Here is a 16,900-nt window from a genome sequence, read left to right as displayed (position 1 = left end):
AAATGTCCTAAAAACTTAAATTAACTTTGTAAATTATCCATTACTATAATGTTCAGTTTAATTATGTCTATATAAGCTATACGATCAATAACCAGCTTGCTTCTATTAAACATAGATAAATTGATTCCAGTGTTCTATGATTCTATAATTTCATAATTTATTTGAGTATAAAAAAAACCCTTACAATTTTTAAACTGTGGGGGGGGGGGGGGGTGGGGGGGGGGGGGGGTGGGGGGGGGGGGGGGTGGGGGGGGGGGGGGGTGGGGGGGGGGGGGGGTGGGGGGGGGGGGGGGTGAAAAAAATTACTCTCCAATAATATACTTTCCGTCTCAAAGTTCAAAGTGTTATTTCTGTGTTACCAACAAAACATTCTGGCATATTAGTTAACTATGTGATAAAAAATTCGCAATAAATAATCTTTAGCTTTGTGGAGAGTAATTATACAGTTAAAAAGTAGTTTCAAAAACTACTTGCAGCAATTCACTTTCATTTATATACATCATCGAACTGTGTTACCAAACATTTTATATTTAAATATTAGTTACATATTCTACTAATTATTATGCAATATACAATTCCATGTAAATTACTTATTGGTCTTTATTGAAACGTATACAAATCCTAGACTGACAATTTTGCAACAATTATTTTTGTTTCTTGATTAAATATTTTTCTACGTTTTTACGTTAGTTATGCACAGAAATAAGTTTACATTAGCACTAATTATTGAATAAATCTTAATGCTAGCAATAATGACTTTTACTAAATAAATATTTCCCAATAGTAGTAATTAAAACTAATGTAAGACAAACATTCAGTTAAGTGGGTCTGATTATGTGCTTATTGAGTACGAAAGGGCTCAAAGAAATAATATAAAAAAGTGTATTATTGGAGTATTTGTCTTAAAATAATAGCTAATTCCAATAAGAACAGACCTTCTAGAATGTAATAAGTAACATGTTTGTAAAATATTAAGTTTACTTATTACACGAATAAAATCACAAATTTTAGTATATAAGTGTACTAAATAAACAAAATTATATACAAATGTCAAATTTTATTCAGATTGATACAATTAGTATTAGCAGTAGTGCTGATAGCAGACTTCAATGCTTTCACAGGAAGTCGATATTTACGATTAAGATTTACAATAGTGAATAACGTGTATTAAAGACGTCATTCAATCAACGAAACAATCGATTTATTTTGAATAAATTAGGAATTATTTACCAATATAAAAAAGAGTTTTTGTTTATATTATATGGCTATCATATAAAACTCATCGACGTCATAATCTCAGAAACCACCCTCGTTTTTCTTTTAGTCACGTGAAGTTTAAAATATATTTTTCATTTCTTTTTCTGTAAATGTAGGCTATAATGTATGGACGATATTAAAATATTAATTACAAGAAAATTTTACCATAAACACATATCTTTTATTTACACACCAAATTTCCAAATGCCAACTGAGCATAGAGGGCATAATACCAAATTGTAATAGTCAACATAGATTTTCTTTCGAATATATTGATCAAGTATTAAAATAAAAGACATGTTTTATCAGTGTGAACAATAACTGGGCTTAAATAAATCTAGTTCATAGTTACAATAAAAATTTATTATGAGTCCCTATTTGATAATAAAATAATGTTTAAAGGTCATTTTTTCTACTACAATATCACAAAAAAACAATAAGCAGTTAGACTTTAAAGTTATAGACTTGAACAGTAGGCTCTGAAATCCACTATTGCTGACTATGAATAACAGATCTTTATCCAGACATATTTCATAATTGGTTTGTAGTTCCAATTGTAACATCGATCTCTGTAACAACGATACTATACCTTGATGATGGTCCTTTTTAAATTGAAGTTTATTAATCACCTGATAATTCCTCGTACATGCACATTACTTGGATTTCAACTTTTTTAATGCCTACGAGAATTTCTTTCTCTAACTTACAAATGTACCTAGATATGTTAAAAATATTTTAGATAATATTAACCCAAACAATTAGTTGTTTCAAGTTTTTACGTTAATAATATTGTTTTATAGTACTGTTTTTTACTTTTATACATTAAGTAATTACTAAAGCATATTTACTTTAACAATACCTTTAATATGATTTTTGAATGTGTAAGAATATTTGAAACAGCGACGCAAGGCGTATTGAAGTAATACAATTCAATGTGACGTTTACGTTTCTGGTGTAAGTACCTATACTGCTGTCTATTGTCAATCTAAAATTGTTACTGTGGCGCTCTACTTTATGGCCCTTACAGTAACATGTTTAGCAGAGTATTGTACGTCTTGAAAATATTTTATTGATTTATCCAATTAACATGCAATTAAAAAACACTCAACAACGCCTTAAGAAACACGTAGCACTTAAAAGTGAGATTTATTACATAAAGTGTCATTGTTTGAAACATACCTCTATTAGGTTCCGTTTTAAGTAATTTTAGTTTCAGGTTTATTTATAGATTTTATAGCAAATATAACTTTTATATATTTGTTTCGTAGAGGAAAAAATAGATTGCTAGGATAGTTAATTAGCTATCTTACGTAGCTCAGCACTATTTTATTCGTCTAAAATATTATCTATTATGTCTTATTACACAGAAAACACTGAATATATGTAACTTTAAATATGTAGCGTTCCTTCCATGAAATTCCATGATGACATAGTAAAATATTACATTATATCTTACGAACTAAAATAAAAAGAACATAATTTGCGTTGATTGGTGGAAATGGATTGACAGTTCATTACATCTTAGAAATTGATGCGCCGAAATGTCAAATATAAAGAACGCAATAAAGAGCACACGAGCGAGCAGATAGATTTGATTATTTTGTGTGGGCGGTAGTAAGGCACAAAACACACAGTAAGGTAGGGAATTTAGAATTTCTATTTAACGATTTGCTATTAACAGCTTCGTGTTTATTGTTAGCGAGCGGTAATTCATGTCTCTGTTATCAATCCTATAAAATTATTACGGAAAATGTATATAAAAAGACAATTACGTAATAAATATTAAAGCTTAACCAACGTGCGTCTTAGACGACTAATATTTAAATCTCAAGCACAGTTTTCTCTTTTTCATGCAGGTTATTAATATTTTCTAAATAGAGGTATACAATTGCCACACCGAGAACACTACTTCATACAGTGTATATTTTATTATAACGTATCTGACGTCTAAACGATCCAAAAAATTCGTTTTAAGCTTCTTCTAGGTCAAATATTTGGAATTTTTTCAAACAAACGTGGACTTCATGTTCTAGCTGTCAATTCTGTGACAGCGTCACTTATCAGATGCTGCACTAAACGAAATGGAGCTTAACTCAACATTCGTATTAAATAAACTCTTTCGTCCATAGTTACGTAATATACTTGTAAAGTAAGTTATTGGAACAGGAGTTTACCCTGTATGGAACTTATTATTATTGTTTACGACTTTGGATCGTCTATTTTCTTAACAGTTACAACTAGCAGATGAATGGTACTACTAAGAACAATGTCTTATCTCGGCTCTCACATAGTACAAACAACTACATTTAATTGAAAATTTTTCAGCCTTCAGGAAAGGATATAACTTTCAACGTAATGTAAACATTTCCGAAAAACGTTATAATAATTGTCATTGTACTCTCCTGAGCAGAATATATATGAGGCTTAAACCTAAAGAACTTCTTTACAGGTTCAGAACCGGGTAGTACTACATGACCTACCTTTAATACTAATACTTGTTTGGGAGAGCCAATGGTCAAACAGTCTTAGAAGTCAGACTTTGATCTGAGCTAGAGATAGCATATTTTCACAACCTGTTTTGACCGTAGCACTTTTAACCAGTATCATGATCTTGCTTTTTATCGAATTTCCTCTTCATTCCGTTTTATGAGGTGCTCGCTCAGGCTAGTGGCTCATGGGGATGACCATTGTAAGGCTTACAAGGGGAACAGCTTCTTCTTTAAAAATATTTGTATTGTTAAACGTCAAAAATACTCATCGTTTACCAACATGATAGAATAAGACGAACTATTAGTGCTTGCAACAAGCCCGTAAACTAAGTTTCATGTTCATGTGAGTTTATCAAATTAGATAGACAATAAAATCACACGAGAAACTTAGTATATTGGAATATATTTTCACACCACGTAACAAAACAGCTTCTCTGTACCTTTAAATACTGACTACTATTTAATTTATATAAAGTAAAAGACTTTCTTCTTGTTCCAGTATGACTCATAAGAAAACATGCATCTCAAGGTATCAACAGTATGTTAGGAAAAAGATTTATCAACTTAACTGCTGGTTTGTACTGAGTAAGTCTTACTACCCTCATCGTGCTTCTATGCCGTAAAGCGTCTAGCGCAGTCAACGTTTTAAGTTATACCTTAATACTGTGTGTATGCAATATTTGACTGAAACCATTTCGATTTAGGTATCCTGACGTATTAAAATTTTTGGTTTACGTTGGACGCATTCTTTCGATATTCAAACGGGTTGATTAATTATCAAACTTTAAAGAATGCAGTGAAACCTTGTGCTTGTTAAATCTTTATACTAACTGTCAAATATTAAGTGTTCTAGATCATTCGCTTTACTAATCGCTTGATTATTGCATCAATTTTTTAAAATACCTTCTTCTTAACACAAATAAAAGCACAGAATATTATTAAAATTATTTCAATTAGGGGACTATGTCCCCTTGAATGGAGTTGTTTTGTATTACGAATATATATTTCTTTAATCACAAGTACGAAATTGGCAAGCGAAACTCGGACATGAAATATAATGTTATTGAGGTTCATATACAGACATACATTATATATATATGCTTTCTCTTAGATGTTATGGTTCATTCCGCTATGCCATTAATTGGCTATTTGAAAACAAAGCTATTTATTTCCATTTACCTTTTATTAGCTGACAATAATGTGGTTTGTAAGATTGTTTTCAGCTTATAAAATGCTATCTGGAATAAATAGTATAAAATATGACACAAGAAATCAAGTTTGATATAATTATTTATTTATTAACATAATTTTTTATTATGGTAACATCAAGTACTAAAATTTAATTGTGGATTTATCAAGTAATAAAAACATTGTTTGTATTTATATTATTGGATTTCATTTATTTAAAAAAATGAGGTCTAATTAAACTTAAGAGTGTAAGTATGTAATCATAATAAATAATTGTTTTTGTGTATATGGAAACAGTACTAAACAGCGAGCCGAGGACTCTCATAATTTCAAACTTTTATATACGATGCTAACATAACATTATGTATATATAATAGATAAAAAAGAAGACACATTAATGTATGTGTAAAAACCACTTGATTCCAACTATTCCAAACTTGCTATTTACTTCAACCTAGTGTTATGGATAGCACTAGCCACTAGTATTTACAGTCTTTGATGGTCATACTGGTTGGGGAATGTTATTTACAGTATATTGATAACATTACCATTTTAAGAAATAGTTTAGTATAATCTTTAATACATAAATGTCTATACCACAGATGTAACACATACTGTAGTAATATAAATCAAACTGACATTTAAAGGTACTTTCTGAAGGTAAGTACCAATATTGTCTATTGATAATTCTTACTATACAAAACCACTTTATATCCCTTAATAAAGTGGTAAATTCTTCTATCCAAATTTTAAGAGTGATATTTTGGACTCCAATTTCTGGACTTAATTAACTGAAATAACGACAATGCTAATTGCTCGTTTAATTATCAGTGTATGGGGTAATGGAACTACTTGTGTCTGTTATACCCGTTATTAAATGTATGCTGACATTCTCACTTTTTTACTTTCAAGTGGTGGATGATGGCAATGCTCTCTAATACCTTTTATTTTACACATTGACTATTTCCTTGACACATTATGTCGTATGTGATCAATATCCTCACTGCTGATATGTTTCAAAAACCAGTTTGAAAGTTTTTTTTTTTTTTCATTTAAGCAGCTGAATATTTTACATTTGTTTTAGAAAACTATGTTGTAAAATTTTGTGTTTAAATGCATTAAATTATAGCTGAAAGAATGTGGTATTATTTTATCACATTACATATTTTTACCCTTTTAATAAGAGATACTAAAAATAAAACTAGAGTTAAAGACAGTTGCAAGACTAAACATAAGGGCATGCTCCCCCGCAAGTTGTAATTGTAGATACTTGTTCAGAGCTAGTGTCCCCTCTCATTGGTATTGAAAAGAAGCGGTCTTTACAATAATTTTTTCTATTTTACCGTTAGAATTAGTATCAAAGCTCTGGGGCTGCAGTAAAACCAGACAAGCTATACACCTATTACTCAAATTCCTATTCTTTGCGTCGAGAGGAAGTAGATTAAAAGTACATTCTTATAGCCACAGAATTCCTTATTTTCCTAATTTACTATTTCCTTTGTTTTTCGTTTAGGCTAAGTTGTTAAAGATATGAATAATTTTAACATCACTCTTGTGTAGTCTTATGCAAATTCACATAAGTTTCTTTGCCATTTCCATTACCGGCTTGTGAGAATTATTCATTTGTGGTTTTAGTATCGTTTTTGAGGTTGAATAATAAAAAAAATTCTAAAATTATATTTATACATTTATAATCTTTGTAAGCATATGTTTGTATCAAATATTTATTTTAAAAACTAAAACATAATTTAGATATGTATCATTATGTAAAATAAATAACATTATTCACATTAAAACAATATATTTTTACTTTCCATTATATCAAAAATAATTACCATGAACATTATAAAATGTACTGTTTTGTTAGGATAAAAAAGCACTTTACAATAATGTAATGCATTTAATGGCGAAAATCACTTTATATATATATATATATATATAATTTCAATTTCAATAATATATATATATATATATATATATATATATATATATATATATATATATATATCAGTATACTCATGTTAATCTGCGAACTTGTAATGTATTTATATGGTAAACAAGTTATATTCAATATTAAAAAGAATATTATATGATACAAAATATGGGCATAACGTAAATTATAATAATGTTATTATAATGCAAAAGAATATTTTCTGATCCCAAATAAATCCCAAGTAAGTTTTAGTATTACATAAAGTACATTTTGTTGCAATTGTCGATATAAATATCTATTAGATATATGTGGACATCAAAATGCATCACACAATGTTGGAGCTGTTTGTTAGAAAAACTTACTGAAGTAACAAACGATTTTTAAAGAAGAACAAATTTTATTACAAATTTTTTCCCATAGGTAAGATTTTTTTATTTTCCTGTTATTGCTTTTTAAGTGATGAGTAAATTTTTTGGAAATCCAACACTTGTAATTTAACATAAAAATGTATTATCAGATATATGAACGACACTTACGTAAATAATTATAATACGGTATTTTATTTTATCTCAAGAATTTTCGTTTATCGTAGCAGATTTGACAATATTAGATATTTTTCATTGATTAACAAAGCAAATTTGACAAAATTAGATTTACAGCTTAAGAAAGCTTTCTGTTGGCTCCAAAAGTGGTCTAGAACCGCCATATATATATATATATATATATATATATATATATGATTTTATTACACTGATGGTTACAAAAGCCTGTCATACCTGTAGGTATATCTATATTACATCTTAGTTCATTTAAATGTAGCAGTACTAGCTGTGTTAATTTCGTGTTAGGACAAAATCCTAAAATCCTAAATAAAATCGTGTCTTTTATAGTGACTGTTATTGAGAGTTTCACCTATTAGTAAATCAAACTGGAATAGTTTATTTTCAAATTAATATTACAATGCTACTGTTGTGCCAACTAATCTATAGATAGATCAGGTGGGCGTCTCTACTGTTTAAAACTGGTAGTAGAAGTGCTTGGAGTTCCTCTAGAAACTGGACTTTGTTGCGTGTGTGTGAGAAAACCTTATATTTGTGTTCTAACTATAATGTATAAGAGGGAATATTAAACCTATTTATACACCTTAGAGTAAGTAATTATAATATTTCATAGTTGATAGTGGAATATGTTTGATTTCTTTGATTTAAATTATAGATGCAACACTACAGAAAAATTCCAATTACATTGCAGCATTTTACATATGTTATATATAATAATAATAATAAGCAAATCGTTAGTGGTTTATTAAGCACAAATTTTCGTAGTGGTTAGCTGTCTACGAATAACGAAAAATTTTAATTTAAAATCTACAATTGTTTTAGACGTATTGTATAACGTTGTTCTCCATAAAAAATATTATCACAATGATTTTAATGTTTTAAAGTAGGTAATCGTTTAAAAGCAGGATTTAAAAAAATGTATTATGATTTTTCGGTAAGACTTAAAACAGTGACAGAACGTGCCGACGGATAACAATAAACACGAACCTGTCAATAGAAAAAGGTTAAATTGACATTCCACATTCCCTCACTTGCTGTTTGATTTGTTATCTGTCGGCCGCAAAATGAATGGCTCTATCTGCGGGCTCGTTCTGTACTGTATGGGTTTACTCCATTCTCATAGATGAGGTGTAACCTGATGTCAGTCCACGCATGTTCCCGATAATTGGCAAGGTATGATTTTATTGATTATAAATAGAATAAATCCTTTTTCTTCTTCTGATTGTAATTATTGTTTTTATTGCATGCGACTTGTTGTTCTACTATTGTATTATAAGAAAAATTAAAAATTAGTGTAGACTAATCTAAACGTATCATTTTTTTAGTGCGAGATATATGTTATCATTAATTATACAAGGCCTCCTAGTATAACTCAATACGTGTTTAAATTCTTGAACATCTGTGTGTATATATATATATATATATATATATATATATATATATATATATATATATATATATACATTTACTATTTATATATATATATATATATACACACACAAAATATATATATACATAATAAATATTTTTTTCTGTGGGATTAAAATAATATATTTATATTATGAAGCTTGAGTTAGCGTAGAAAATTTTAGTTTATAACAAATGTTTGGCTATTAAAATGTATTACAAGCTAAAATCTTCTGCTCTAACGCAAGCTTCATAACATGAATATATTATTTTAATCCACGGAAAATAATATAAAATTCAGTATTATTTAAATGTCACAATTCTAGTATTTTTAGTAATTTCTTATCAAATTCTTAGCGTAATAAAAGAAACTGCATGGCACATATGCCCGTACACTTTTATGCCCTTACTAAATTAATGATTTCAATTTCTTTAACAAGAACGTCCTTAACATAACTGTTTCTTTGACATTATCGAATTATTACTTTCCGGAGAAATTGCCAAAAAAATGTGAGACGTTATCAGTAAAGGATTTATGTAATTCTCTTGATATTACAGTACTATGGTATTAATTTCATTCAATTAGCGTATAGTTTTCAAACTATTTATTAAAATATACTTATCAAGATGTACATGATTTACAAATAATTTTAATCTTAATTTATTGGTCCGGTTTCTTTACACCACCAATAAAAGTAAAATGACCAATCAAACACAATTAATAAACTCAGGTTTTGTATGATTGCGTTCAACCATTCCTAGGCCGTTTCCGATAATTTAATTAATTTTACGTTTGTAAAGAACATGTACCGTATGACGATAACACATGGGGGTGGTGACTTCTGAGGTCGTAGTAATAAATACTAGAAATACAAAGTTTACTTATAAGTTCAGTTTAATTACGAAAACTTAAAAGCACCACTTTTAGATGGTAAAGGAATAGTTATGTAATGCCACGTTACTGCCAATTAGAATATAATAACTAAAAAATATATCTTCTAGGTGGGCCTAAAATATCCAATGTTCTATTGAATTATGCGTACGACGTTTTACTTTACAAAACAATAATATTTCACTTCCCTTCGCAATAGGTAGACTCACAACCCGGGTGTCGGCGTCTTGGCACGAGACATTGAAGCTGTAGTCTAAGAACGGTTATTTCTAGAAGAGGAGTAGAGTTGGGAAGTGGTAGCCATCTATTCAAACGACACGTGAGATACATCAGCTACGTAAACTCGCCTAAAACAAATTCGCGACGGTATTAGCCATTTAATGAGACAAATTACTATTTATAACAACGTGCTCGTCGCCATAAGGACGACGCCACAACCTTTATCTATCTCCATCAAGCAAATAAAAGATCTTCTAGGGTAAGTTACTTTACTATTCACATCTTTACTTTACGTTACATTCATTTTATACGTTTGGCATCAAAGGGCTAATTTAATAATACGAAAAGATAAATTTTACTTACGGACAAAGCGCGCGAGGTCTGATCGGTTACGTAGTTGGGCTGCTACAAAGGGTTAGAAGAAAAAATTCATACGCGTGCCAATTAGGTAGTTACTCCGCCCAATAATTTAGTTCCGGAACATTGGATGTAAAATAATATTATATTATACTGGCCGATTAGTTTGCGAAATTTACATTGTATGAAATTTAATTAACTAATTTACGGTACAGAATATCCCCCCTGTTTTTATTTCGCAACCTAGTTAGTCGCTTTACTTTAAACATATTCTACATAACAAACTTAGAAAAATAGAAAATCAATTTAGGCAAACTATTTTCATGCAGTGCACGTTGCAGCGTTTTAGAATTTGCGGGTCGTTGCAAGAATAAGGGCATTTAAGGCGATTAAATCGTAAACAAGTGTAGTGTAGTGTTTTGTTATATAGGCGCCACATTCATACTTCTTTTTGCATTCATACCAGTGTTTTGTGTATAGCGTTTTACCATTAAATACCCTGAGACTTGCGGACAAGTTACCAATATGGATCGAATACTTTGGAATGAAACGTCCCCTCACGAGAAGCTAAGTCTCACATTTCGTATTAATACTGCATCACTCTTAATATATACATTTACATACAACATCCTATACATCTTACATCTACATGAATTTTAACACTTCAAATATATCTACAAAATTCAAAATTCAACATTTCGGCATACCTACAAAACACAGACAATTTTTCATATTTGGTTCCCTCATTACAAACAGTCAGGATCAACTTTGTCTCATTTCTTTACACTAAGTCTATTTACAAATTCTTTTTCTATATTTTATTTCCATTGACACATACGTTAAGAATTCACCAAACAGTTAACTTCCTGGATTTTATCTTATCTTTTAAATTTGGCAGCAAGTGGTTCCTTAAGCTAGGGATGCTACAAAATTTTTTTTTTTATTTATACAGAACAGGTCTTAATTTAATTTTAAATCTACAATATGAACCTTTTTTACATTCAAAACATTTTCAGTGTGTTGTACAATACAAGTTACAGGGCTTAAAAAATATAAAATTCTATAAATTCCTACATATTTTAGTGCTAATTTTGCACAAAACTTTTCTACCTTATTGCTTAAATAGTGGGTTCTAATCCATACTAAGGAATGCAACTTAAAGGGATGTTTTACATTTTGCTCTGAGTACTTTTGTCTATTACTGTTATGTGCTATACTCCTTTTTACATTCACCACAGCTCTCTTTAAATTGTATACAACAGTTTCCTTGGACAAATTCTCATCAATTAGATCATTTAGCTTCCATAAATTAGATAAAGCATTATTACAGGAATGATTAAACATTAAATCAAAGGCAGCAAAACCTGTGCTTTCATTATGGGCGGTGTTTAAACTTAATTGTATATAGCCTAGGTCATTATCCCAATTACTATGACAGTTGTGATAGACACTACGTAATAATGTAGATATGTTTCTAATATGCCTTTCTGATTGACTTCCATTAGCCCTGTAAGGCGCTATTCTACGGTGTTCAATAAAATTCTTAAATAAGAACTTCTTAAAATACAGTGATGTAAAATATGCGGCATTGTCTGATACTATTATTTTAGGTACAGAAAAGTTGTTAAAAATTATGCGGTCTAATTTATTACATATTTCAGCACTCTTACATTCCCTCAAAGGGATTAGCCATAGAAATTTACTGGCGGCATCTACAACTACAAGTAAATATACATTGCTGTTTCTAGTTCTCACTAAGGGACCTAAAAGATCTATGAATAAACAATCCATATTGTTCTTAAATGGCACAGATACTAATTCGCCTTCATATTTTCTTTGGCACACTTTACTCATTTTACAAACATTACATTCTTTGACTTTTGCCTTAATAATTTCGTCTAAATCAGGTCTATAAAAATACTGATTAATTTTTCTTTGCGTTCTAGCAATGCCTAAATGGCCTCCTATTAATGAACTGTGGAAGAATTCATATACTAAATCAACTAACTGTACAGGCAAAAATATCTTACTCATACTTTTTACATTCCTTTTGTACATTAGTAAATTGTTTTTTATAAAATAACATAAATTGTTATTATTGCTTTTTACGGATTGAATGATTTTCTGAGTTTCTTTATCTTGAAGTTGATATTTTTCTAAATCTTTAAACGCTAATGGCAAATCATTAATTAACAACCACAAATTATCCTTGTTATTGCACTTATTATTTATCTGCATTTTAGGCTTTACATTAGATGTTCGTTTACATGTTTGCCTTCGGGAGGAGTTTGAATGGCAGAAGGAAATCGATAATCTATTTTTATCCTGGTCTGGAACGTTCCGGCAGTCACTGGGGCTCGGATCAGCTGTTCCCGTCGACTCGCCCTCGAACATACGTGAAAGGGCGTCTGCCAGCGCATTATCGGTGGAACTTTTAAATTCCACCTCAAATGGCAAATTCAAAATCCTCTCGATCCACCGGGCAAGTCTTCCTACTTCCTTTTGTGATTGAGGACATAGGATAAAGCTTGGTTATCAGTTATTAATTTAAAGGTTCTTACTTCTAAAAACTCGTGCCATTTTTCTATGCAAATTAGTGCACTCAAAGCTTCTTTTTCATAAACAGTATATTTTAATTCGGCATCAGTAAATTTCCTAGAGTAATAGGCTATCGGCATTAATTCATTTTGGTCGTTTTCCTGTAATAAACAACCACCTGCGGCTATGCCACTAGCATCTGTCATTACTATAAATTGCTTTGAAAAATCAGCTAACTGGAGTACAGGAGGATTCATTATAGCTTCTTTCAACTATGAAAATGACTCTTGACATTCACTTGTCCAAATAAATTTAGCGTTTTTCCTTCTTAAACGATTTAGAGGATTACATAATTCGGCATAATTATTTATAAATTTTGAAAAGAAATTGGTTATACTTAAAAACTGTGAAATTTGTTTGGCGTTCTTAGGCGGCATAAATTCTCTTATACTCCTTGTTCGCTCGGGATCTATAGTTACTGTATTATTTTTTATTAAGTTCCCAAAAAGGAGATTTCCTCAAAACAAAACTTTGCTTTCTCTAGGTTTGCCGTTAAGCCATGTTTGCTTAGTCTATTTACAATTTCTCTGACATGTACTAAATACGAATCAAGGTCTTTACTGTACACTAAGATATCATCACAAAAATTTATCACATATTTAAATTTTATATTGTCTAGGACTTTATCCAGATAGGCGGACAATACAGCACTACCAACATGTAAACCAAAGGGTACTCGTTTAAATTTATATTTACCAAATATAGTGCTAAATGAGGTAAGATCTTGACTATCAGGTGATAATGGACATTGCAAAAAACTTTTTCTTAAATCTATTATTGAAAAATATTTGGCTCCACTAAGATGTTGATAATAATTATTTAAATCACCAATGGGAAAATCAATTTTCTGTAACTTTTTATTTAATTCGGTATAATTGACTACAAGTCTGTCCTTTTTGGTTAAAAAGGCTGGACTGGAGTAGGCTGAAGTACTGGGTTCAATTATTCCTTGGTCCAACCAATCCTGTATTATTGTTTTCATCTTATTTACAGTAGGAGGGCTCATAAAATAAGGCCTAATATTTACAGGTGTGGGGTCATTTAGAACTAATCTCACTTCCAAATCTAGAGCCTCTCCTAATTTTGGATTAAAAACATTTGGAAAATCCCCTACAAGGTGTTGTACCTCAGCCTCAGCTCTAGTGCACCCTATTTTTACATCAATGCTGTTTACTTCATGTTCAAAAGGCTGTTGTCTGACAATAGTTATTTTCTCATTACAATTGAATATAAAATAACATGAATCTCCATCAAGATCTAAAATTAATTTGCTATTAGATATAAATGGGCTTCCCAATACAATGTCCCATTTTAAATTATCCAATACAATAAATTTTACTTTCCAACAAAATTTAGAAATTTTTATCTTAGCATAACAGTAACCAAAACATTTTATTTCAGTGTTATTTGCAGCAAACATTCTATCATCTGACTTCATTAATTTAGAAACATTTTTATTCAACAATAGGCTATCATAAAATTCTTTACTAATTATATCTCTTGTAGCACCAGTATCTAATAAGCAGTTTGTTTTTACATTTTTACCCACTATAGCTTCAATTAAAGGCATATTGTTACACTGCCTAACATTTAGTCTTAAATTAGGTTTTCTATAGTTTAATTTACTCCAATTTTTAATTACCTTGCCATAGACTCTCATAAAATAGTGTTTTTCTTTTCTTACTGTATTACTATTTATAAAATTATTATTCTTAAACTTATGAAACCGGGGAGGGATATTTTTAGGTGTTGTGTGTAATACCACTCCCCTATCGACTAGTTTTTTGGATTCCTAAAACAATTTTTTTCTAAGTGACCAGGCCTATTACAATTGAAACATAACTTTGGGTTTTTGCCAGTAGGCCTACTTTTTCTAAGTTCAACATGTGGTGGATACATGTTGTTAACATATGTCTTACTTAAATTGTCCCTTAAGTTATCATTAAAGGTTATATTGTTACTAGCTATACACACATTTTCCAAATCTGTAAAACAAATGGGATTGTTTTCAAAAATTAACTTATTTCTATCTGTAGGCTTAATACCTCTTTTTATACAAGTTACCAAGTCCTGTTCACTTATGTTACACAATAAAACTTGACTGAGCTCTTTGATGTCATAGATGTATTCATACAGTGGCTCATCAAACCTTTGTGGCCTATAAACTAAATATAGTCTCAGTCTTTCAATTAGGCCTACAGGGATAAAAGCACTAATTAATTCCCTGTGTAGATAGTTGACATTTGGCATGACAGAATTACACTGTATTATTTTGGCTAAAAGTGGACCTTTTGCATAACATGGTAACAATGCTAAAATTTCATTTTCTGATAGGCTAGTTTCACATTTTAGTTTTAACAAAGTTTTCAAAAAGTTTATTAGCTCAGGTACTACTAAGCCATTTGTTACTGTAAAATTTTGTAAATAACATTCTACAGGGTTGTTTAACTTATTAAACATATTTAAACCAGACATAGGTTGACTAATACAATCAATTTTTGCATTATAAATAGGCATTATAGGCAAAGTGGGGGTACTGGCAGTAGGCTGTGATATTGTTGGTGGTTGTACAGAAATAGGGCCTATTTGTTCTTTCACTGCCTGTTCCATAGCCTCATCTTGTTCTAATGATTCATTTAAGTTGGCTTCTAACACTTTAAGCTGTTCTAGGTTCACTGTAGGTAGCAAGTTTTTAGCTAACTGTTGTTCAACATTTACTAGCCTACACTTTAAAGCTGATAAAGTTTCACTATGTACAGAACTTAGTTCTAGCTGGTTGTCTAAAAATAAACGGTTTATTAAATGTTTACACTTTTCTTGGAATTTGGTGATTTCTAAAGGTGAACTAGCACTGTTCAATTCACTGCACCCATGTTCTAATAATATCACTTTTTCACTGAGAAGTTTTACTTCCTGATTGTGGTCTATTTTTAATAGGCTACTAGGAGTAGGTAAAATATTGTTTCTCAAACACTGTCTTAAGGACTTTCTGAGTTCATTTACTGTACTGTCACTATTTAATTTAATACCTTTAGATATCAGTTCAAATACCAACTCATCTTTAGACAAATATTCTATTTTAATGGCAGGCATTATGGCGTTTTCACTCAGTTTCACCCAGTTAATGGCAGAGTAGGCACATCAATAGCAGAGTTGCGCAATTAAATTATGTGTACCGTATGACGATAACACATGGGGGTGGTGACTTCTGAGGTCGTAGTAATAAATACTAGAAATACAAAGTTTACTTATAAGTTCAGTTTAATTACGAAAACTTAAAAGCACCACTTTTAGATGGTAAAGGAATAGTTATGTAATGCCACGTTACTGCCAATTAGAATATAATAACTAAAAAATATATCTTCTAGGTGGGCCTAAAATATCCAATGTTCTATTGAATTATGCGTACGACGTTTTACTTTACAAAACAATAATATTTCACTTCCCTTCGCAATAGGTAGACTCACAACCCGGGTGTCGGCGTCTTGGCACGAGACATTGAAGCTGTAGTCTAAGAACGGTTATTTCTAGAAGAGGAGTAGAGTTGGGAAGTGGTAGCCATCTATTCAAACGACACGTGAGATACATCAGCTACGTAAACTCGCCTAAAACAAATTCGCGACGGTATTAGCCATTTAATGAGACAAATTACTATTTATAACAACGTGCTCGTCGCCATAAGGACGACGCCACAACCTTTATCTATCTCCATCAAGCAAATAAAAGATCTTCTAGGGTAAGTTACTTTACTATTCACATCTTTACTTTACGTTACATTCATTTTATACGTTTGGCATCAAAGGGCTAATTTAATAATACGAAAAGATAAATTTTACTTACGGACAAAGCGCGCGAGGTCTGATCGGTTACGTAGTTGGGCTGCTACAAAGGGTTAGAAGAAAAAATTCATACGCGTGCCAATTAGGTAGTTACTCCGCCCAATAATTTAGTTCCGGAACATTGGATGTAAAATAATATTATATTATACTGGCTGATTAGG

The sequence above is a fragment of the Homalodisca vitripennis genome, chromosome 5, assembly GCF_021130785.1.
Source record: "Homalodisca vitripennis isolate AUS2020 chromosome 5, UT_GWSS_2.1, whole genome shotgun sequence".
Lineage (NCBI taxonomy): Eukaryota > Metazoa > Arthropoda > Insecta > Hemiptera > Cicadellidae > Homalodisca > Homalodisca vitripennis.
Note: the sequence above shows the minus strand (reverse complement) of the source record.